This window comes from Balaenoptera physalus, assembly GCF_965194825.1.
Source record: "Balaenoptera physalus genome assembly, chromosome: 3".
NCBI lineage: Eukaryota > Metazoa > Chordata > Mammalia > Artiodactyla > Balaenopteridae > Balaenoptera > Balaenoptera physalus.
Window position 1 is genome coordinate 129,642,159 of NC_138890.1, and position 26,177 is coordinate 129,668,335.

Genomic DNA, 26,177 nt, shown 5'->3' on the forward strand with positions numbered 1-26,177 from the left:
TCAAATAGCATATAATTAGAGGCTATAATACCACAGGGATATATTTGATCTTTAAAATTGCCAAATTAAAATCCTTTCTATATATATTACAAAGAATACAAAATTCTGATATAAGTCCAAAATGCTTAATTTTGTAGATTAATATGTATAGGCTTTTTTAATATACCTTGGCTCCCACAGAGAGATGGTAAGGGCGGATAGTTTTACTTTGCATGTTGTGTCAAAAGCAACTTGAGACACAACCCACAAACCCTAAAAAAGCAGATCCGATTGTGAATGTTCCTCTGCCACCACTCCCTTCTCAAATCACCCATCTTAATCCACTCTGGTTAGACTCTGGTGTCCTTAGAGTCTCAAAGATGATGTAATATTTTGCACTGCCTCATTGCTTCTACCAAAAGGATAAGTAACATCTAAATCACAAAGAAGAATGAGGAATGACACTTCTCCACTACAACATCTTCAAGAAAAAAACACAAGGGTTACAGGAAGAATTCTTATTCAGGTGTTAGGATTAAGATCAACTTTTCTTAGATTGAGAAATAAGGTGATTAGCCCAGGTATAATGGTGTGAAGAGAGCTGCCTGGGATATAGCTTTTGACAACACTAACTTCTCAATGCAAATTATTAAACATTTCCATTACCTGTACCCTTAGGAAAATTCATTTATCCAAAAAGAATCTTAATTTTATAACTCTAATGTCTCATTCTTTTTTTAAAAACAAAAAAAGTTATTTATTTATTTATTTATTTAGGCTGAGTCGGTTCTCAGTTGCGGCATGCGGACTTCTTAGTTGAGGCATGTGAACTCTTAGTTGCGGCGTGCATGTGGGATCTAGTTCCCCAACCAGGGATCGAACCCGGGCCCCCTGCATTGGGAGCATGGAGTCTTACCCACTGGACCACCAGGGAAGTCCCTAATGCCTCATTCTTCACTTCATATAAAACAAAACCTGTCCATGCCTTTGAAATAGTTCAAGGCACCCTATCTGATTAAAGAGCATCCACATTTTAAACTCAATCTCCTTTTCAAAAAGTTTAATCTGAGTAAGCACTAACCCCAGGATACAAAAATAATTTGACAACTGAGTTATTCTGCAAGAAACGATATGAATATTTATCTGTTATTTTATTTAAAATGGATAAACAAGAAAACATATCTCCTCAGGTGAAAGCCATTCAAACATAACTTCAAAACTCTCCAAATTGTAAAGGGAAAAAAGAGCCAAGGGAATGAATTTTTAAACTTAGTTCCAGAACATATTAGGAATTTAAAAAAATATTAGAACTAGGTCTTATTCAGATACACACTTAAATTTGTGATATGAAAAAGAAATGAATTCATTCGTCAATAATGAGAAGGCAATTTTGCAGGGAAAAATATGAAAAGAAACAAGTCTATCTTGATTTTTTTCACTTCCTGTTTAATAAATTGCTTTGAAAGTAAACTTTCTTTGTTCTTTTATTCCATCTTCCATGAAATAAGGACTATAAAATCATTAATAAATGGGTAGAAAGGCTTTCCTTTAACCACAGTGACAGTATATACCCTTACATAAATGCCACTTAAGCTGACTCTAGGCATACACAGCACCACCAAACACTCCATTTCACTCCCTTTACTTTTCCTGACCTGACCTTAATATCTCAGTAGGAAACCCTACTGGGAAGAGGTACTATTCTGGGAATAGTTGGGTCGATTCTTTTTTAGGTTGTGTGCCCTGCGGAAGGTTATAATCCTACCTGACAAAGACAATGTTCTAGTCATGGTTTAAACAACATGAAACATCAGAGAGAAAAATGTGGTTGTTACAGCACTGAGGTTCACAGGTAGTATGCATCTAGTACAAACTGTGGGTTGGTTCAGAAATTACTGAGGTCTACCCTCATTTCAAACAGTTATGGCAGTGTTTTACTTTGCAGGTCTCTACAAATAGCTAAGATTACCTTGACACCAGCTAAGCTGAAAAACAAATGCTGAATAAACGTAGATTTTTTTTTTTACACTGCATAGGCAATTGGTTAAGAGCACAGATACTGGAGCCAGACCACATGGATCTGCAATTTACCAGGTTATATTCTTTAGTACTACTTGAATTCCCTGTGCCCCACTGTCCCTATCTATAAAACAGGAAAAATAAGATAAAATATAACAGGATAATTTAGTGACTTGGCACTTAGTATTACATGTATTACCTATTACTATAAATTATTCTGTTGGTTGATTATAGTTTAAAAATCATACTACAAGCCAAATAAAGAGTTTTTTTATATTGAACTTAAAGAGATAACATTCAGATATTGCATGAAGCCTCAAAAGAGAAGCAACACAGAAGTTTTAGTGCTCTCCCTAGGGTGTTATGAGGCTAGTGAGAGTAGAAGGTTTTCACCAGAGTGTAAGATTATGTTTAAGAACTGGCAGTTTTGCTGCTGAAGGGGAGTGGTAGGCAAGGGAAAGTTCTGACACTCTTGAAGTTCTGATTAGCCTGGTGTCCTGTAGAGTCTGGTGACTTCAGGATCAAAGGAGCAACTCAGAAAAGTCGGTAGGAAGTTCAAAGGTGAGGTGGCCAAGATGGAGAAGAAGGAAGACCCTGAGCTCACCTCCTCCAAATGGACACATCAAAATTACAGCTACTTACAGAGCAACTATCTATGAGAACAACCTGCAAACTAGCAGAAAAGATTTTCCACAACTAAAGACATAAGGAACCACAAAGAAACAGGAAGGAGGGGTAGAGATGTGGTAGTCAAGACCCAAAGTCCTTGGTAGGTGACCTACAAACAGGAGGATAATCACAATTGTAGAGGTTCTCCTCAAGGAGCAAGGGGTCTGTGCCCCACAGTGCGCTCCCTTGCCTTGGGGTCCTGCACTGGGAAGATGAGCCCCCAGAACATCCAGCTTTGAAGGTCAGTGGGGCTTGTGTACAGGAAAGCCAGAGGGCTGTAGGAAGTAGATATTCCACTCTTAAAGGGAACATGCAAAATTTCACATTCTCTGAGTCCTAGCACAGAGGCAGTCATTTAAAGAAACTTGGTGGACTTCCCTGGTGGTCCAGTGGTAAAGAATCTGCCTTCCAATGCAGGGGATGCGGGTTCAATCCCTGTTCGGGGAACTAAGATCCCACATGCTGCAGGGCAACTAAGCCCACACACCACAACTACTGAGCTTGCATGCCTCAGCGAGAGAGTTTGTGTGCTGCAACTAGAGCCCACGTGCCCTGGAGCCTGCATGCCACAACTAGAGAGAGAAAATCCACATGCCACAACTAGAGAGAAGCCCGCGCACCACAACGAAGAGCCCACAGCACAATGAAAGATCCCACGTGCCACAACTAAGACCCGACGCAGCCAAAAAAATAAAGTAAAATAAAGAAGATAAAAATAAATAAATAAATAAATATTTTTTTAAAAAGAATAGGAAAAAACATAAAGATACTTGGGTCACACACACTTGCAGATCTTGGAGAGCTCCTAGAGAGGCAGGAGGCTACTGGGACTCCCCCTGGGCACACAGATGCAGGCGGCAGCCATTTTGGGGAGTTTCTGTTCCACCACAAGGACAGTGGGGCTGGCCAGCACCATCCTGGAGTCCTCCTTCTAGACTATTAGTGATGGGGGCTTACTCGTCCACCAGCAGGCCAGCACCAGTTCCGGACTATCCTGGGTCGAGCATCCAGCTGCATGGCAATCTAGCCCTGACCACCAGAAGGCTGGCGCTATTCCCAGGACCCCCCAGGCCCCCACAGTCAGTGGTGCTGTGATGCAGCTCCGCCCACCAGAGGGCCAGCAGCCATAGCACAAGGCAGGTATTAGCAGCCAACCAGGCCAGGGGCCGATACCACCTACAGACACACCCACAGTAGTCAGCCCTGCACAACAGAAGGGCCCATGCAGCCCACATAGGAGGCACCCCTAAAGCGTACAACTCTGGTAACGAGAGGAGAATGTGCTACTGAGCCCCACTGGATGTCTCTGCCTCATTGGACATCTCCTACAAAAGGCAATTTCTCCAAGATTGAGAAATGTAACCAACCTACCTAATACATAGAAATAAACACACTGACTTATGCAAAATGAGGAGGACAGAGGAATATGTTCCAAATGATGGAACAAGACAAAACCCCAGAGGAATTAAAGCGAAATGGACATGAGCAATCTACCTGATAAAGAGTTCAAGGTAATGATGCTCAATGAACTAGGGAGAATGGATGAACACAGCAAGATGTTTTACAAAGAATTAGAAACTATAAAGAAAAACCAAACAGAGTTGAAAATACAATGACTGAAATAAAAAATACACTGGAAAGAATAGTAGATTAGATGACATAAAGAAATAAATTCATAAACTGGAAGACAGAAGTGAAAATCACCCAAACTAAAAAGAAAACAGTATTTAAAAAAATAGGATAGTTTAACAGGCCTCTGAGACTAACATTCACATTATAGGTATCCCAGAAGGAGAAGAGAAAGAGAAAGAGGAAGAGAACTTATCTGAAGAAATTATAGGTGAAAACTTCCCTAACCTGGGAAAGGAAACAGACAGCCAGGTGCAGGAAGCAAAGAGAGTCAGTCCCAAACAAGATGAACCCAAAGAAGTCCACACCAAGAAACATTATAATTAAAATAGCAAAAATTAAAGATAAAGAGAGAATCTTAAAAGCAGCAAGGAAAAACAACAAGTTATGTACAAGGAAACTCCCATACAGCTAGCAGCTTACTTCTCAGCAAAAAAGGCTGGAAGGGAGTGGTGTTATGTACTGAAAATGATAAAAGGGAAAAAACTACAACCAAGAATACTCTACCTGGCAAGGTTTTTATTCAGCTTTGATAGAGAGATCAAAATTTTACAGACAAGCAAAAGCTAAGAGTTTAGCACCACCAAACCAGCTTTACAACAAATGTTAAAGGGAGTTCTTTAAGTGGAAAAGAAAAAAAAAAAAACTAAAAATAACGAAAATTTAAAAAGGAAAAATCCCATTGGTAAAGGTAAACATACAGTAAAGAGAGTAGATCAACCACTTATAAAGCTAGGAGGAAGGTTTAAAGAAAATATTAGTAAAATTAAAAGACTACTGTATCCACAATTAGTAGTCAAGGGATACACAAAACAAAAAGATGTAAAATTTGTCAAAAACATTAAACGTGTTGGGAATAAAAATGCAGAATTGTTAGAATATGTTCAAACTTAAGAGATCAGCCAACTTAAAATAATCATACACACACACACACACACATCTCATGGTAACCACAAACCAAAAATCTATAATAGATACAAACCCACAAAAAAGAAAGGAATCCAAACACAGCACTGAAGACAGTTACCAAATCACAAGGGAAGAGAGCAGAAGAAGAAAGAAACAACAACAACAAGAAAACTATAAAAACAATCAGAAAACAATGAACAAAATGGCAATAGGTGCATATCTATCAATAATTACTTTAAATGTAAGTGGACCGAACGCTCCAATCAAAAGACAGAGTGGCTGAATGGATTTTAAAAAAAAAAGACCCACATATATGCTGCTTACATGAGACTCACTTCAGATCTAAAGACACACACAGACTGAGAGTGAGGGGATGGAAAAAACTATTCCATGCAAAGGGAAACAAAAAGAAAGCTGGGGTAGCAATATTTATATCAGACAAAATAGACTTTAAAACAAAGACTGTAACAAGAAAACAAAGGACACTGCATAATAATTAAGGGATCAATCTAATAAGATATAATAATTGTAAATATATATGCATCCAACATAGGAACACTTAAATACATAAATCAAATATTAACAAATATACAGGGAGAAAGTGACAGTAACACAATAATAGTAGGGGACTTTAACACTCCATTTACATCAACAGACAGATCATCCAGACAGAAAATCGATATGGAAATACTGGCTTTAAATGACACATTAGATCAGATGTACTTAATAGATATATACAGAACATTTCAACCAAAAGCAGGTGAATACACATTTTTTTTCCAAATGCACATGGAACATTCCTCAGTATCACAAGCTAGTCCACAAAACAAGACTCAGTAAATTTAAAAAGACTGAAATCACATCAAGTATCTTTTCCAACCATAATGCTATGAGACTAGAAATCAACTGCAAAAAACACAAACACGTGGAGGCTAAACAATATGCTACTAAACAACTGATGGATCACTGAAGAAATCAAAGAGAAAATCAAAAAATATCTAGAGACAAATGAAAGTAAAAACACAATGATCCAAAACATATGGGACAGAGCAAAAGCAGTTCTAAGAGGGAAGTTTACAGCAATACAAGCTTACCTCAGGAAACGAGAAAAATCTCAAATAAACAACCTAAACTTACACCTAAAGCAACTAGAGAAAGAAGAACAAACAAAACCCAAAGTTAGTAGAAGGAAAGAAATCATAAAGATCAAGCAGAAATAAGTGAAATAGAGACTAAGAAAACAATAGAAAAGATCAATGAAACTGGTTCTTTGCAAAGATAAACACAACTGATAAACCTTTAGCCAAACTCATCAAGAAAAAAAGCGAGAGAGCCCAAATCAATAAAATCAGAAATAAAATAGGGGAAGTTTCAACTGACACCACAGAAATACAAAGGATCATGAGAGATTACTGTGAACAATTATACACAATAAAATAGATGACATAAGTGGATTAATTCCTAGAAACATACAATATCCCAAGACTGAACCAGAAAGAAAAAGAAATTATGAACAGACCAGTTACCAGTAATGAAACTGAATCAGTAATTTAAAAAATTCCTGACAAACAAAAGTCCAGGACCAGATGCCATCGATAGATGATGGATAAAGAACACACAATATATTAGTCAGCCATAAAAAAGAATAAAATCTTGCCATCTGCGAAAACATGGATGGATCTGGAAGGTATTATGCAGAGTGAAATTAGAGAAATACTATATGATTCCACTTATATGTGGAATCTAAAAAACAAATAAACAAACATAACAAAAGAGAAACAGACTCATAGATACAGAGAACAAACTGGTGGTTGCTAGATGGGAGAGGGATGGGGGAATGAGCGAAATAGGTGAGGGAGATTAAGAGGTACAAACTTCCAGTTATAAAATAAATCAGTCAAGGTACTTAATGCACAGCCTAGGGAATACAGTCAATATTATTTCACTTATATGCTATGACAGATAAGAAATATATAGCAAAATGGATATCAGAGACTACGGTTAAATATAACTGTAAGAAGTCAAAATGTGCAGATGAACCCACAAAATAGTCTCTGGGGCCTAGGGAAAGCAAACCCTTATATTTTGGGGATGCCTTATTTGAAGTTTAATATTTCAGACTTGAATATTAAAAAAAAAATCTTCAATTGGGAAAGGCCTTTCTATAAATGACAACCCAGAAACTTTAACGAAAAGTGCTGCACAATTTTCTTTATAAAAAACTTTTAGGGAGCAAAAAAAAAATACCATTAAACAAAGTCAAAAGACCAAAGAAAAAATTGGAAAAAAAAAAAAAAAGATGTTTAACCAATTAAAAATCAAAGGGCTGTAAAGCATTTATATTCCAATAAAAAAAAAATCAAAGGGCTAAATGTTTCTAATATACAAATAGGTTGAACAAAAAAGGAGAACAAACATAAAATTATGAACAAAGGACATTAATAGTCTTTATATAGGAGAGAAGTATATAAATACGCAGATAGAGATGCACAACCTCATTAAAAATTAAAGCATAGATTAAAAAGAAATTCTCCTCCAGGGCTCCAGAGCTCTTTCCCTACCAAAGTATCTGGAGAGGCCACATGTTCTAGATGTTGCAGCAACAATATGGTGGAATCTCTCCATCAGCCTGGATCCCTAAGTGGAACTGACAACATTCTCACCCCCAACCTGGAGTAGGCAACTGAGAAAGAAATCTCTGTCATATAAATCACTGGAATTTCAATGGTTATTCTGTTCCAACTTGTATAAACACACCCCAAATTGCAAAGTGGTTATTTCAAGGGGTTGAGGAAGGATTATGGTAGACTTCTGACGTCTATATTAAATATTTTTATTTTTGTATTACTTTTATAATTAGAAAAAAATTAAAAGGTAAAAATATAAAAATAAAACACTGACATCCAAAGTATCAATACAAACACTGGTAACAATTCCCACAGATGTGCACTACTTCATTTGAAGAATTATTTCTTATTTAGGTTAACACATCCTTCTCTAAAAGACTGCCTACAGAGAAGGCATCCTTCTATTCATAAATGGCTTTTGGTAGGGCCATATTGGATTTATTACCAACATTCAGGCCCCAAAGATGATTATTTCCATTGAATACACAGAATTGGGGTGGGATACACAGAAAAATGTTCAAAGATAAAAAAGAAAGGCCATGTTTCACTAGACGAGTAAGTACCTTGATAAGAAAAATAAGTTTATATTAAGAAAGTACCTAAACTGCCGGTAATCAAAATTACTATCCTATTAAATGGAAAGCTCTACAACATCCTCCTAAGACTGTCAAATAAGGCCAATCTAACCTTACTTCTATTAATTTGATTTTTCTAGATACAACAATGGAAGTCAAATTAAACCTAAAGGATTCCATGACAATATTTCAAGGGCAGCCTTGGAAGGGACAAGGTTCCAGGGAAATCCCTTCCTTCTTCCAACAAATCCTCCACTTCAACCAAAAGACCTCCATTTTTAGTTTTTTTCCACTGGTAGGCCAAATAACATTTTGTCTGAAGAAATGAGCTGGAGCTAAACGATAGAAAACGCTTCATCTAAAATCGTGATTGTAGGAAGATACTGACATAAAATATCAACCCGCATGAAAGAAGGTGCCACATTAAGGTGCATCCTTTGAGTACCAAGTGGTTAAAACCTAGGAAAGAATTCTAATCACTACAAAGCATACATCATTGCAAACGGCCAAATGAACATATGAGCATAATACATGAAATATAATTATGTCCAAGCTTCTGTTCTCAATGGAATGGTACACTTGATGATCCAAGCTCATCTAATCTAAGAGCATATACAACTGGTTCTTCATAGTAGGGAAGTCTGTAAGTTTTAGGGCTCAGTTCATCTGCACTGGGGATAGACAGGCAGGTTTACTGGTGAAGTTAGCCTGAGCTGAACTCAAAAATGGACATTGGGAAGACAGAGTTGGGTAACTGGTAAGATTGCTAGAAGGCCTTGTGTTTCAGACAGGAAAGGGTTACATAGGATTACTCTATTTCATCAAGTCTCACAATAATAGGCAGGTCCTTTTTTGGAAAGATATCTTCATGGAGTAGATGAGAATATCTTGTGGAATAAAACTGCATGCTTGCTATGCTGCCCTAGAGAGCAGGGACCTACTTAGACATATCCTGCCCAAAGGCAGAGCAGCAGGTTCAAAGGTTGATAGTTGTCCATATTTTGACAAAGATATCCCCAATATGAAATTTAGAAACTACAACTTCTACAGGAAAGTTGGAAGAACGATGAAGTTAATTTACTGATTGAAAGACTCTGAAGGGAGATCAGAGTCATACCATGATTCAAAGGGACAGTACATGGAATCTTTAATTGCCAATACATGGCAACTTATACCTAACAGGTGCTCTATATATTTTCATGATTAATTCACATCAATCTCCAAAAGCAACTGTTTTTAAAGTTTGTTTTTGCTTACTGGGCTTCTCTTAAAGAAGAATTCAACCAGCATACTTTTAAAAACAGAATTTTCTTTCCTTCTCTTCCCTTCCTCCCTTTCTCTCCCCCACTTTCTTTTCCTCTTTTTCCCCTTCCTTCCTTCCTTCCTCATCCCTCCCTCCCTCCTTTTCTAAGTAATATAGTCACATGGTTCAAACATAAAGCATAAAATGGTCTACAGTGAAAAAACTCCCTCCTATGCCTATGTCCTATTGGCTGAGTTCCCATCCCTGCACACAGCTGGCAACCCTTCTTTATTAGTTTATCTTTCCAGAAATTACTTTTATGCACAAAAGTCAATATAAAAGTTTATATGTATGTATATTATACACATACACACACATATAATTTTACCCCTTTTGTTTCTCCACAAATCACTGACTCTACAAACTTTTCTGCACTTTTCCTTTTACTTAGTAACATATATTGGAATTTCTTTCATATATATATTTTTTAATATAAATTTATTTATTTATTTTTGGCTGCGTTGGGTCTTTGTTGCTGTGCACGGGCTTTCTCTAGTTGCAGCGAGCGGGGGCTACTCTTCGTTGTGGTGTGTGGGCTTCTCATTGTGGTGGCTTCTCTTCTTGCGGAGCACGGGCTCTAGGCGCACAGGCTTCAGTAGTTGTGGCATGTGGGCCCAGTAATTGTGGCTCACAGGCTCTAGAGCACAGGCTCAGTAGTTGTGGCACACGGGCTTAGTTGCTCCGTGGCATGTGGGATCTTCCCGGACCAGGGCTCAAACCTGTGTCCCCTGCATTGGCAGGCAGATTCTTACCCACTGCACCACCAGGGAAGTCCCTTTCATATTAATACACAAAGCATACCCTCACTATTTTTTACAGCTGCATCCACTGTGTATATGTACAATTTGTGGTACTGGCCCACTAATGATAAGCACTTGGGTTTAAGAGGAATTTAAATTACAATCATGGAATTATTTGTTTATAAAGGACCAACAAATTTCAAACTGAAGGTAAAAATCTCCTATGGTTAAAACAGCATTATCAAGGTTACTGGGCTCATTTGGGTACTTAGAATAATAGTACTAAGTCCAAAAGTAAAAATACATTTCTAAAGAAGACTCCAGCATAGTAATAGTTATAAATCTACTTGCTCATATCTAGATTTTTAATTTGAGTTTATTATGGGTAATTTTCTCCACATGATTCACTCACAAGATATGTCAGGGAAACTGTCAGGCTTCAAGAAGCATACCTAGTTTGCCCATGGCTGCCACAGAGATTTTTATTTTGATTCATGGCATGTGAAAGCATCACTGGAAAGCAGAAAGAAAATAATTACCAAGTGGCCCTTAAAATCATCACTTTCCTCTAGGAAACATGGTGAACAAATCTCTAAAAAGATGTCCTCTACTAACTAAAAACAATGACTCTTTTCTCCTTATTAGTAGAAGATAATTTGAGTGACTGCCCATAAGATTTAGCCATTACAAAAGATGTTTATTCACCCAGTTGGATAAACTAAATTTTGCTTATAATTCATAATTTATTTATGTAGGTAAAAATACATACATTTAAGTCTTTGCCAGTTTTCAAAATTGGCAATCTCTTATTCTAGTACTGGTCCATTTCCTGTAATGAGTTAAATTAATATTTCTTACTTACAGTCTCTATAAGAAGGGTGAGAATTTAATATACAAAGACTAGGAATTCTTGTATATTAAAATTCGTGAAAAAAAATGGGACAGGTGAAAACGACCTACAACTACCTCAAAGAGTCATTAGTGCCTCTATTGGCAGTATTTCAACCACTGAGTAAGAAATATTCAAAGGGACAATTTAAAACTACTTGTAATTAAAGAGAGACAAAAAAAATGATACTAGCAAATGGAGAATATATTTAAATTGAGACATAAGAATATTATTTAATGACCATTTTTCATATCTTAGAAATTTAGGCTATAAGCTAAGCCTTTAAGATTAAAAATTTTAAATTTTTATATATCCATTTAGATGTTATTTTGAAATGTCAGTTCTTCATAAAATACTATGTTACTTTAAATTACGTTTTTTAGTCTTTTTACTAAAATGTAATCTTTATAAATGATATGTGCTTTGGACAAAATTTTGATAGTTAAGCAATCATTTATTTTCAGTTGTGCTCTATAATGTTAGAGCAAAATTGTGACAAACTGAATATTCTCTGGAGAATTCAGATTGACAGCCCTTTAGAAATGTCATTTACTTTAAAATTCACTTCAGATCTTATCTTTCATATGAATGGGATCTAAAAGTGGTAGTAACAGCTAGCATACCTTTGCTAACTACAGAAGCCTAAGCCTGCCAATTATCTCCAACCTTTTCCATACAGAATATCCTTATGATTATTTATATTCTTATCTTCCTCAAGTATGCAAATTTAATAAAAAACTAACATGTTTACTCAGGAAGAATACATTTGGGAACCTTAAAAAATAAATGTGCCCACAGACTTATGTGATAAATATTTGGGGGACACTAAATCATGTGCCTACTATGGATGAGTATGACATGGTTTTGTCCTCGAGGACTTCACAGTATAGTAGACAGGACAAATATGTAAAAGTAAGTAGTAAAACATAATACGTTTATAGGAGAATGGTTAGGAATACTGTCTTGCTTTCCTAGGGTTGTCATAACAAAATACCACAAACTGGGTATTTTAGAACAAGAGAAATGTATTCTCTCACAGTTCTGGAGTCTAGAAGTCCAAAATCAAGGTGTAGGCAGGGCCATGCTCCCTCTGAAGACTTTGGGAAGATTCCATCTTTGCATCTTCTAGTGGTATTGGCATTCCTTGGCATTTCTGATGTAGCTGCATCACTGCAGTCTCTGCCTCCATCTTCAAAAGACCTTCTTCTCTGTGTGTTGTCTCCTCTTCTTGTAAGACACTAGTCATTGAATTTAGGGCCCACTCTAATCTAGTAGGACCTCACCTTAACTAATTACATATGCAAAGACCTTATTTTGGGCAGACAAGAACGTCTAGGGAATACTATTCAACCCATTACATTGACCATGTATGAGGGAAAAAAGCAAAAAATAAAACAAAAACAAAAACAAACAAAAAAACTTGTCAGACTGTAAACTTCAAGTTAAAGTGTTCTACAATTTGTGTTTCATGGTTGAAGCCAGGGAAAGAGGACAACTTTGTAACTTCTTAAAAGTTCTTAAAGTGTTCTGTTCTGTGTGCAAATCTTCATTTCAATGATAGATCTGAGATGATTTGATAGAATATCTTCAAAGTCCAAAAGAATTATTGTGTCTTGATCTATATCAACGGCCCTTCAAAATTTCACCCTGTACTATGAAAAATTACAAAATAAAGTAGGGATGACTGTTCTATCCATCCCTGCTTGCAGCAGCGTGTATCTCATCCGAATTAAGGGCAAGGTTGGTTTTCTCTCTGATGAAACATAAGTGAGATGTTTGATTTTTATTAAACGTAATTATTCATACTTGCCAGAAAGAACAGAAATACAGTCACAATCATTAAAACAAAAGAACCAGCTATCCCATCACCTGAGGGATTCTTAAAGACATCAGAAGTCCCCCAAATCGCAGTCTGACGATTAACATCTAAGCTAATTGGCAAAACAGGTTAAATATATCTTTCCTTGTACTGTTTACCAAATAGTATTTCCGTGGTAGAAAATGACAAAATTATTCACTAACATTCAGTTTGAAAGTTGGGCTTAATTACTATTTTCTAGGAGGTAAATATATTTCTTTGAGTTTTGGGATTTAAAAAAAAAAAGATTTATGTCACAACATTCATGGTTTCTCTTTTTGAGAACTATTATCTACTTGTTTTGTGTGCTTCATAAAATGCCTGATAGATGTTATACCTTCTTCAAAAACATGATTCTTTAGAAAATGAATTCTATAATACGCTTGCTACAAATACGGTCTCTTCCCACCCCCTTTTTCAACAGCAGCTTAAATAATGCAAGTACAAATGCCACTTCTTTAAATATCTGATGGGTCCTCAGCACTCTGGCATGTGTTAGCTTTGTCCCCAAGCTTTTTTTTTTCTTGGCCTGTCAGCTGTGAGAAACAGTTTTCTACCAATTACTGTCAAAATATGAATAAATTCAAAACTGAAAATATAAGCACTGAATATTTTCAGTAAATTTATCCCAAAACTACATTAAAATAGGGATTTAGCATGTAAACAAGGAATTTAGCAAGTAATAAGGAAGAAGCATCACATTGTACTTTGTCTTCTCTAAATAAAAACACAATGTAAGAAGATAAAGGGAAAAGCACTCAAGCACAGAAGAGAAATGGGCAAATGACAGTGAGCGTATGAAATGAAAAGAAAGTTACAGCTGCAAAGAGAGCATCAATTAAGAACTATGACTCCCGAAAACAATGTTAGAGTTGTTGCTGGGCTTTTCCCCCTTTTTGAATGATTGATTATGACCTAATAACAAATAATTTTTAAAAGATTTATATAGCATTTCTCTCTTTGTCCAACACTGGTTTCCTTAGTATGTGGCGCTAAACAAACATTAGGCCAGCAGCTGGTTGTTAACATGATTGGGGTTCAAAAGGTGTTGAGAAACGTGCTATAAAAATTAGCAGTGTTCTTAGGTTAATACTGTTAATAAAACCTCAAATAAACAAGATACAGTTGGCTCTTAACTCTAGACTGGTTCTGTGCCAAAAATTGTGGCGGGGGGGAGGTTTAATAAAAATCCTAAGTTTACAGGTACAACTAATAAGTATACAGTTTGAGTTGGCTCTGTATACATAATCCCAATGGTCTGGTCCATCAACCTAGTTTGATCAGAACACTGCTCTTCTAGTCCTGAATCACAATTAGTTTGTATACCATGGTGATGATGCACAATTATTCCCAGGACACATTCTTTTAAACTCATTTTCAGAATAGGCATTATGTTGCCCTTTGTGTACTGTCACACATTCTTCTCAAATGTCTTTTTTTATACTTCCTTCTTGATGGTCTGTGTACATTATAGATTGCACTTTAACAAACTCACACAGACTAGAAGATTTGGGCCTGAAAGTCAGAGTTTGTGTCATTACTGACCTCTACCTCTCTCTCTGACTTTCCCTCCCTACTTCTTATCACCCACATTCAGTCAAAGTCATGTTATCATTTCTTTCCTCTAAATGCCCCTCCCAAGTGTGCATCTTTTACAGCCCACTACCACCCTTTACTTCAGGCTAGCACTATTTGCCTGTATTACTGCAGTAGCAATAGCTTCCTAAATGAACATGTGCACTCCAATCCATCTTGCATAACACTGCCAGAATAATCTCCCTAAATTACCCCTTTAATCATGTCATAACTCTTTCAGAACTATTCAAAGGCTTACCGTTACCTATAGAAGCATTTCTCAAAACAGGTTTTATAGAATAATAGAGTTTCACAAGATCTTAACATGTTTCAGTTAAAAAAAAAAAAGAATTCTTTTGCCATGTGAAGCTTAGCAGAAAAAGTGGTTTCTGTACAAGATTTTTCAGAGCTTTCAATATACTAAAGACACATTATATATATCCAAGGGTGGGAGAGTATACATTTCCCAAATTTATTTCATTGCATAACTCTTCTACCACACAATACCTTGTAATCTGTCCTAGAACATCGTGATGGTTTTTAGAAGCACAAACTCCTTAGTTTGCTCTTTATGACTCTCTAACGTCTGACCTCAAACTATTTCTAAACCTACCTCTTACTAACTTCTGTATGAATTTCCACCTTCAACTAGACTCCACACTCAGTGTACTCTGTGCAAGCTATATGTATGTATGACTCTATCCTCCTTGTCTATAAAAACTCTGTAAACCTTTCATAGCCAAGTTCAAGTTTCGATTCTTTCACAAAGCTTCCTCTAACAATTCAAGGGCACAATAATCTCTTTCTCTTCTGAACTACACCACTTACACTTCATCTAATGCTCCATGTGGCACTCGACCACTGCTTGAACACAAATCTTCTAGAGACTTGCCTTTGAATTTAGTTTTTGTTTGTGGTTCCCCCTCCCTCACTAGAAAGCAAGGTCCTTGAAGGAAAAGGCATACCTTTTGTATATGCCCCATAGTATTTACAGCTTTGCAATGAACAGGGCCTAGAAAATATCGGCTAAATAGACGAAAAAAAGATTTCTTAGGATAGTGTGCTGTTTGCCCCTCTAGATCCAGTCCCTGCCTTTCTGCCCTCTGCCCTAGGAAGCTGACCTATATGGATTACTTCAAAGGTTCCCTTGCCCTCTGGATTCTACTGGGATTCAGATATTAGGGAATACCAACAGGAGACTAGAAGGAAGGAGGAGAATAAGGTCAGAGAATTTCTTTTGCTGGTGCATTCCCTACAAATTCAAATGGGCTGGCTGTTTCCCTTATTCAAGGTCACAACTCCAGGCCCAAGAAACCACTTCTCCTCACCCTTTTAGGCTTGGAAATGGTGAGGACACCCTGCTGTTAACCCTCTAGTATTGCACCTGTGGTTTCCTACACCCTGTGGTTTCCCTCCTAGACCCTGCCCACACCTTTACATAGTCCCTTTATTATCTAATTTGAATGTGCCATCTGTTTCTTGCCTGAATCCTAAGTGATACAGATGGTATACAAATCTTTTGGCTGTTTTAAAAAATACTTATTAGTCTCATAATACTAAGAATAGGCAATGGATTTGTTTTGAAAATCTAAAACTAAATACAGGCTATAGTCTACAATGAGTTTTAGAACTCGTTTATGATTCACTTGAGGGAAGAAACCATGACTTATTCACCTTTCTAACCCTGTGCCTAGAAAAGTCACATGCACACTGTTCACAATAAACATTCACGTAACTGGATTTAACCAACTGTGGCAAAGATAGTTCATGCTCACCAATTATGCACAAGCTCCTCTACATCTTCCAGCCTCCCCTGCTGTTTGTGGAGGTCACATGACTGGGTTCTGGTCAGTGGAATATGGGTAGAAGCGACATATGCCTCTTCCAGGCCCAGCCCTTAAAATCATCCCAAGTGAGCTTTCAGCTAGCTCCCTTCTTCCCTTGTCAACCTTGAAGATTTTTTCCAAGTGATGAAAATATAAAATAAATGACAGCTGCCTGATTCAAGAAATAAATGCTTGTGTTAAGCCACTGAGTTTTGTAACTTATTTATTATTTATCTAATTGAGTTCAAGTATCCCCTACTTATAACAATTTTGCATTTTAAATAACAACTGATTTTTAACTTCTATTTGGATATGATAGCTTTCTCATGAATTTTTTCATCATAAGACTAATCAGATGCTCCAGACTATACAATGAATGAAAATAAATGTCTAATTATTACTGACAAACAGAAAAAAGAACTGAAGGCATTCTTTTTATTTGTTCGGCGTTAAGAAAGCCTCAGAATAAGATAACTGTAAAATGGCGCAGTGGTTAAGAATCCGCCTGCCAATGCAGGGGACAAGGGTTCAAGCCCTGATCCGGGAAGTTCCCACACGCGCAGAGCAACGAAGCCCATGCGCCACAACTACTGAGCCTGTGCTCTAGAGCCCGCGAGCCACAACTACGGACGCCCGCGTGCCTAGACCCCATGCTCCGCAACAAGAGAAGCCACCGCAATGAGAAGCCCGCGCACTGCAACGAAGAGTAGCCCCTGCTCGCCGCAACTAGAGAAAGCATGCACACAGCAAGGTACAGCCAACGCAGCCAAAAATAAATAAATAAAATAAATAAATAAAATAAATAAATTAATTAAAAAAAAAAAGATAACTGTAAAATGAGGTGTTGTGATATGAGGAGTTCTAATTCCAGGCTGAGACTCCAGGAGCAGGCCCATGTCTTGTTCCTCTTGGCATTATAGTGAAGAGGAGAGAAAGGGCTGTTCTGTGGTTGAAAAAAGAAGGCATAAAGAATGGTCTTTCCAGAAGTTTGGAACATTTACAGATTTTCTAAGTATTTTCTTTTTGTTTTTTAACATTTATTTATTTATTTAATCTATTTATTTTTTATTTGGTTGCACTGGGTCTTAGTTGCAGCAGGCAGGCTCCTTAGTTGTGGCTTACTGGCTCCTTAGTTGCGGCACATGGGCTCATTAGTTGCAGCTCAAGGGCTCCTTAGTTGCGGCTCACCAGCTCCTTAGTTGACGCATGTGGGCTCCTTTAGTTGTGGCTCGTGGGTTCCTTAGTTGTGGCTCACTGGCTCCTTAGTTGCAGCACGCAGGCTCCTTAGTTGTGGCATGCAAACTCTTGGTTGAGGCATGCATGTGGGATCTAGTTCCCTGACCAGGGATCGAACCCGGGCCCCCTACACTGGGAGCAAGGAGTCTTAACTACTGCGCCACAAGAGAAGTCTCCCTAAGTATTTTCTTTATGTTCCCTCTTGCCTATGTTATGTTTTATATTTTCAGCTTAAAAGCATTTCTCAAAAAATAAGAGAAAAACAAGGGAACAGAGCTGTCTTGTTCTCTTTCATCTATTAAAAATATACTATTTTCTTAAGTAATGGGTTAAGCTTTTGAAATTTTTATGCTCCAAATGTTTTAGCTTTTTGTGTCTACTTAATACTCATATTCAATGTTATCAAAGAAGAACATATTTGTTACCTACATATATTTACCCATCTAAGAAAAACCAAATATATACACTTACATAAATTCATACATAAAAGTAGATGGCCATTTTGTGTCATTTGTGAGACTTAAAAGTCTCATCTTTTTGAGGTTTAGTCTTTCTAGGAGTATGTTTCATTGATTTGAGCAACTGTCCTTGGCTTTGTGTTCTGTTCATAGTTTGAACATGCTGTTTTGTTGAATTTTGATGATTATGTGGGAACACATCAGGCCCCCTATCTTGCTGCCATTACATTTCCTGTGGCTACAGTTACAGACATTTTTGTGTTCTTGCCCTTTTAAAACACTACTTAGAGCACTGCCTTTAGCAGACTTTCCATCTCCATCTCCTCATTAGGATTAGTAACAGATATACTGTCAGTAATTTTTTTTTTAGACCTTTTCCATTCCTCTTGAAATATAAATACTTACCTATTTTTCCTGCAGAGCTTTCTGAAGACTCCTCTTCTAATGTATGGGTTAGAATATACATCTAACTCTCTATAGCACTGCTTTCCTTAGCTACCATAAACTCTAAAATTATATACTGACTTCTCTCAATTTTCTACTTTACTGATCAATTTTCTCCTTAATGATCAGAATTAGGCCACGAACAATAGATGTTTCACTCTCCTTCTGACAAAACAAATGAGAACCTCAGCCAATGATTTATCATATGCAGCAGGGGTGTGTGTGCGCGCACGCGTATGCACTATTTATTTACGTACAATTGTTTCCTATAGAGTTAAATATAAAGACACTCCTTTTGTTTGTCTAGCCTCTCCCTATTCCTTTTTTTGTGAGAAGCTTAACGTCCTTCTAAGTGGTCTACTTAGTATAGCTTTGGTTTATCCCTACTCTGATTTTTAAAAATACAGATGAACCAAAACATTCCAAGAAAGAATAATTCTATCTAAGGAGAGTTTAAGGTTATCATTGCCAGAACAACCTGAATTTCTGTTGAACAAATACTGGAATGAATAAATTTATAAATAAATTGTACTTACAAGTATAAGAGAAGGTTCAATACTTATCATACAAGAACTGTCCTAAGTCATTCTAGGTTTACTAATTATAGGTACCATTAAATGAAAATGTAAACAATTTTATGATAAAAATTAAATCTATACCACAAAATGGGTATCATATGGACTATAAAACAGATTTGTATCATGAAGGATAATATATAATAAAGCCCCTACTTGAAAGGATATCTTTAATATTTTCCATAGTACTGTAATTAATTATGTATTGGCATAGATAGCATAAAAAATCTACATCACTGTCTTCATATAGTGTAATAATTAAGGTTCAAAAAAACCTTATATAAACCCAATTTCTTAGAAGTTATCTACGTGAAAGCATGATGGTTATTCGATGATTGCTGAGAGGTACAGAACTTGTCACCTACATCCATGACTCTCACATGAGCTGAAGTGGTTGATAAGTATAATGAATATTATAAAGGAGTCTATACAAAACTAAGTTTAAAAGGGCAGTCAAAGGAACTAACCAGAAGAGATGACAGTGATAAGGCAGCCAGGAAAAGGAGCTAAGGAGGCAGAGAAATGGTGTACCTAAGGCAAAGAATAATGGTAACTAAAGAATGGGTGTTTGGTAGAAGTAGGTTCAGGAAAAATCTTAATGTTCTAGTTTAAAATAGAAAGGTTACATAACTTTAACCTTAAACTGCTTGACCTTTTGCTATAAGAAACCTCATCAGTTATTTGGGGAATTAGAAGTAATCTTCAATATGCTTTCAAGTATTAAAGAAAAAAAGAAAAAGAGGAAGGAAGGGAGGAAGGAAGAGGAAAACAGAGGAAATTAATTGTTAAACTATCTAGATATTATATAACATATCTTACTTGTAAATTTAGATTTATTGATCTTATAATAGATTGAAAACACTTCACATTTTAAAAATGCTAAGAAAGAAAACAGTTAAAGCAAAAAACTATTAGAAAACATAATCAACGAATTTACACATTAAAAAAATCTAAATTAAGAAGTCGAGGGCTTCCCTGGTGGCGCAGTGGTTGAGAATCTGCCTGCCAATGCAGAGGACACGGGTTCGAGCCCTGGTCTGGGAAGATCCCACATGCCTCGGAGCAACTAGGCCCGTGAGCCACAACTACTGAGCCTGCGCGTCTGGAGCCCGTGCTTCGCAACAAGAGAGGCCACGACAGTGAGAGGCACGCGCACCGCGATGAAGAGTGGCCCCCGCTCGCCGCAGCTAGAGAAAGCCCTCGCACAGAAACGAAGACCCAACACAGCCAAAATAAATAAATAAATAAATTTAAAAAAAGAGGTCGATACCTCAAAAGAAATGTGGTGCAAACTAAATAGTCAGATTCAATAAAGGATCTAAGAGCTGAGGTCTGTTGGTGACAGCAGAGCTTGCAAAAGTGTTATTCCAAATCTCAGTTTCTGAACCACACCATGAATCTCTAACAAATAGTAGAAGAGCAATAGGTACATACTCTGAACACATTTAAACGGTAAGAATGAATAAGATAGGGAATGGGAAAGCAGGGAATAGGAAAGCAAAATAGAATTGGCTACTCTATATAAGGCAACTCCAGACTTAACTTGAAGAGTTGATAAGTTTCCCTACTTGTCATGCCCATTCTACCTAAATTCTCAAAACTCTATTTGTCAGAAGTCTCGGATTAACCAATATGCTCTCCCTAACTACCCATCAAAGACAGTATAGTATATCCCCTAAGATTCCTATACATGCCCTATTACTAAAATCTAATTCAAAGACCTTTATGCTCATCCTACATTAAAAACTTGAAACACCATCTGGCTCTTTACACTTGTGAACACTGAATAATCTTTTAGACCCACCATTTAAAGGCATGATCTCAGTCAATCAGAGCTTCATCAGGATTTCACTTTCCCTTTTCTCTAGAGTCCAGCTGCTAATGCAGTCTATGGTCACTCAGGCTATTGCTGGATCACCATAGCTCCCAGTTCACATAAAGAATAAATAAAGGCAGAAACCAAAACACTCTCTAAACATAACCTTCTAGAATGGGTGGCTGTGAAAAGATTCAGCTAGCTGATAGCAAAGGGACATTTCAACATTAAGATTCTAAAAAGAAGAGACTGGTTGAGACTAGAGATGTATTTTGTTTATACTTTAAATCTGAAAATAGGAATACACTTTTATCTGGTTGTAGCAAACTGCTTGGCAAATGACAAACAGCTTTGCCCCTTACTTGACCTCTGTTCACTGGTGCACATCACATTCTGGGATGAAGACACTTGCCCAGTAAAGTGTCAACAATATTACTTTAAAAAATTTCAGAGGATAGGCCTAGAATGTGCATGTGATTTCAGATCCAGAAAAAAATGCACAGTAGCCAAGCAACAATCTGACAAATAGAACTGTGTCTTGATCATAGCAATATGTAACGTAGGAAAAATGCTTGCTCAAACCCCAGAGAAAAATAGTGTCAAGGAAAGAATATGTTTGACCTCTCAGGTAACAACTTCTAAATGTAGTGAACTCTTATGTGCATTGTCAAAGAGAAATCAATGGCACAGATAATCCAACAGGCTTGGCAAAGATCTCGTACATTTAGTTTTGAAAGCAAGTATTTACCCAGACCGCTCTCCTACAGTGTGTCAGGCCTTGTGTTACTGAAGTGTTGAGGGTCAGAGTGGGTGAAGAATATACTTAAACATGTGTTAAAACCCAACATGGTAACATTGATAAAAAGTGATCTGTACAGTTCCGTAAGGGCACAGTGTTCCATTATTCCAAATAGCATGCCCAGGGTACACACAAGCTGAGCGTCATGGAGACAGATGACTGATGGGTTAAAAACAGTCAGAGGAAATACACAAAACATAATACAAAGTTACCTAGTGCTAGTAAGGCTGTGGAGAAAAGGGACACTCCCCTACACTGGCGTGAGAAATGTGAATTGTTAAGATTTTTTTGGAAAGTACTCTGGTAATATTCATTAATAAAAACTGGACATATCCTTTGCTACTGCAATGCCAACTCTGGGAATTTATTTTACAGACGTAAAAGCATGAGTAGGAAAGGATATTTGTACAGGATGTTTACTGGAGCATTTTCAGTAGTAGTAAAAAAAACTGCAAGCAACTGAAATGTCCATTAATGTATTAATCAAAGGCTAAATAAACTGCGGCATTATCCATATTATGAAAATATGAATTTTAAAAGGAATTGCTTTTGGTCTGTATCTTCTGATCTAAGTAATGGTCATGATTTACTGTTGAGTAAGAAACAAAAGTGCCAGGGAAAGGTAAATATAATGATTCCCTTTTTTATAAAAAATAAATAGATAATATTCCCTCCAAAAAAACCTTATTTCTACATATTTGTATATAAATATACAAACTGTATGAGCATGGAAAATCTATAGGAGCTGTGGAAGCATAATTCTAGACTACTAATGTTGAGTGTGACTAGAGGATGGGGATAAGTGAAAAACAAACACTCATACAGCAAAATTGGGGGGAAGTGCTCATGCTATACAAAGTAAAGGGAAAATATGTAGAACTCCCAAGTATTACACACTATTTCATTTCAGTCAGGTTTCTTTTCAAATGGAACATCATCAGAGAGATCCTTTTAGAACTTCCTATCTAGTCACCACATCCCCATTCTGTCACATTCTAGCCCCTTATCTTGCTTTATAGTTAATTCATATTCATGAGTAACATTATATTACATATTCATTTATTTACTGTCTCTCTCTTTCCCACTAAAATGCAAACTCCATGAAGGTGGAGAGGGGGCTTTGTGTTGTTTACTATTGTGTTGTCAGCACCTAAAACAGTCTCTGATACATAGGTATCAGTAATAAATGTTTGTTGAATAAAGAAAGAATAAATTATATCTCATGGATAAAAACTAAAAATACACATGAGCAGAAGCAAGACGCTAAAATAGCAAATGAAGATACTGATTTAATTGGGTGATGAAATTGGTAGCAACTTAAAGAAAAAGGTGACTTTTAATAAGCAGTAAATTAAATTAGCTAGGCTCATGTATTTTGGAATGCTGAATACTGCAAATTCTCAAATGGGTAGGCAGGGAGGGAAAAGAAGAAAGAAAGAGGGAGAAGTCTAGAATGAATTCTTGAATGAATGACCCAAAAATGTGTATGCCTGAGTAATGCTAGGAAGAAAAAGCACAAATGAGAAAATAGTTTTTCCAAATACCTGTGAAATCTATGCTGGACACAGTGGTACTTCTCTCATAAAATAGCATTGCTTTGGTTTGTAAACTAATGCATAAGAAGTAAAAATACACTTAAGCGGCAGATTCTGATACTAACACAGACAGTAAAACAATAGCAAGTGATGCTGAAAAAGCAAGCCTTCATAAACTCCTAGCAGAATAAGCACACTCTTGTTATGTAATCTGAAGATGCTCATTTAACACCTAAAGCAAATTCTGAAACTCCGAAAAATGTCCATGTGTATATTTTAGCACAAATATCAGAAATGTATACTGTTCTTCTCAAATTAAAATAGTTTACAATATAGATATAGTAGATGTTCTCAAATATAATTAAATATAACAAAACTAATGGAATCAGTTTCTATGTTCTTATATTCTTAAATAATCTAGTACATTAAAAAAAAAAAGGCTAACAATTACGTATATATTTTCTTGGTAACAATCTCACTTTTATATTTAGACTACATAATTTTAAACAAAATGTAATTTTTTTCACAGTAAGGAAACTATTTTTACATACAATTGTGCAAATGCTAATTTTCCAATAAAGCCATCTGAGGGCACCGTGTTATGGTTAAAACACACACTGTCCACAGAGACAAAGAACTCTGCGGGAACAATGAACACATTCTTGAGTCGTTTAGTTCACCTACAATCCATGAATATTTTAAAATCATGTACAATATGAAATCTCTACAAGACAAGCATTAAACAAAAGAATTAACTTTTTGCCAATTTTGCTCAAAAAAAAAACACTTTAAAATGAGAATGAAATAATTTCCTTGAAAAGGCAACTTGTTATCTGTGATTGTTACTTGGCTGTCTGTTCAAAACATTTTTTTAATATTTAAAATAATGAGTTGGTATTCTCAAAAAGTGAATTGTGTGTTATTTGCAAGAACATGAAATGATTTTTCAATCGTATAAAAAACAAGCTTGTACTCTGTTCCTACAATACTCATCTTTTATCTTGAAAGGCTCTTATGAAAATAACCCACACAATAAAACCTTCTATAACTTCAAGAAATACCTTATTTTTCCTATTTAAATAGTAAAGACGAATAAACTGACTTTTAGGTACATATTACATTTTCTACAAATGACTAAACACATATTTAGATATCAAATGTAGACATATTTAGTTAAAATCAATTAAACTGAGAAGTCCTTCCCTTCTGGCTGTCCATATTTTTCTTTAATCCTGGTCAGTGTAAACCCTTATTACCAGTAATTTGCCACTATAACGCTGAGGAAAAATGCTAGCCTCACAATTTTTGTCATTTCTCTCCCCCCTCTTCCCCTGCAGGCTGCTACTGTTGATGGCCTTTATGGAAATATAAATTCAATCAGCAGCTGCAAATTTCATGAGACGTCCATCTTCATGCTGAATTTCTAACTGAGTGTCAAAACAATCTGTGGATTTCTCCCTGATGAAACACACATTGAATTGTAAATTTCTCCAATTTCCTCATGTTTGAATTTCAGCTGCAGCAAAATAGTGCTAGCCCAGATATACTGCCTACCAGGCTGAAACAAGTAATTTTCTTTTCTTACCCCTTCATGCCTGTTAAAAGAGTTAAATATTTTTAAAAGCCATGAAACAAAATATTTCCTCCCAAATTAAACAATTAAATTTTCTATACAATTATATAAAATGAGGATACAAAAACCATTAATATGTTTTATATGTTTTTAAAAGAGATTTTTTTTTTCTCAAGAGACTTACCTGTTCTATATGGTTGTCTTTCTTTCTATTGTTTTTGGTGGTGAATAATGCGATGAGCTTTCATAAAATTAATATTTCTATATACAATGTCAAGATAGTACATAAATGAAATGCAGTCACAAAATAATTACTAGTAACTTCAAGTTTAATGAGATATATTTTCATTAAGTATTGATAAGAGTAAAAATATTAAAACAAAGAACTATACCAGCTAGACTAAGCATTTTTTTTTTTTGGCTGTGCCGCACAGCATGCTGCTGGATCCTAGTTCCCCCAACAGGGATCGAACCCACTCCCCCTTCAGAGGAAGCCTGGAGTCTTAACCACTGGACCACCAGGGAAGTCCCTAGGCATTCTTCTTTTTTTTTTTTTTTTTAATAACTTTTTAATAGCTGCACAGTATTTTTTTTAATAGTAATCTTTTATTTATTTATTTATTATATTTATTTTTGGCTGTGTTGGGTCTTCGTTTCTGCGCGAGGGCTTCCTCCAGTTGCGGCAAGTGGGGGCCACTCCTCATCGCGGTGCACGGGCCCCTTCACTATCGCGGCCTCTCTTGTTGCGGAGCACAGGCTCCAGACGTGCAGGCTCAGCAGCTGTGGCTCACGGGCCCAGTCGCTCCGCGGCATGTGGGATCTCCCCAGACCAGGGCTCGAACCCGCATCCCCTGCATTAGCAGGCAGACTCCAAACCACTGCGCCATCAGGGAAGCCCCCTAGGCATTCTTCTTAACACATACTTTTAAGTGAGTTAACTTTTTTACCAGAAAATCATTTTCAACTGAGTAGCTAAATAGAATTGCTTTTAAATAACTCACTATTAAGGAACCTATATTATTTTACAACTAAATAAGCAAAAATATTATGTCTTTAAAAAAGATATCTCGGGGCTTCCCTGGTGGCGCAGTGGTTGAGAATCTGCCTGCTAATGCAGGGGACACGGGTTCGAGCCCTGGTCTG

At 36.5% G+C, this 26,177-nt stretch overlaps 1 protein-coding gene and 1 long non-coding RNA gene across 5 annotated transcripts in view; one reads left to right on the forward strand and one right to left on the reverse strand.

Moving 5' to 3' along the window:
* NDUFAF2 (NADH:ubiquinone oxidoreductase complex assembly factor 2) overlaps positions 1-26,177 on the reverse strand; it is a 183,477-nt gene that overhangs the window by 93,935 nt on the left and 63,365 nt on the right. The gene's annotated exons all lie outside the window — the stretch shown is intronic.
* On the forward strand, positions 11,902-26,097 carry LOC309658599. The gene is made up of 3 exons (XR_014262299.1): positions 11,902-20,273; positions 20,574-25,568; positions 25,938-26,097. It is a non-coding gene; the product is annotated as an uncharacterized lncRNA (long non-coding RNA).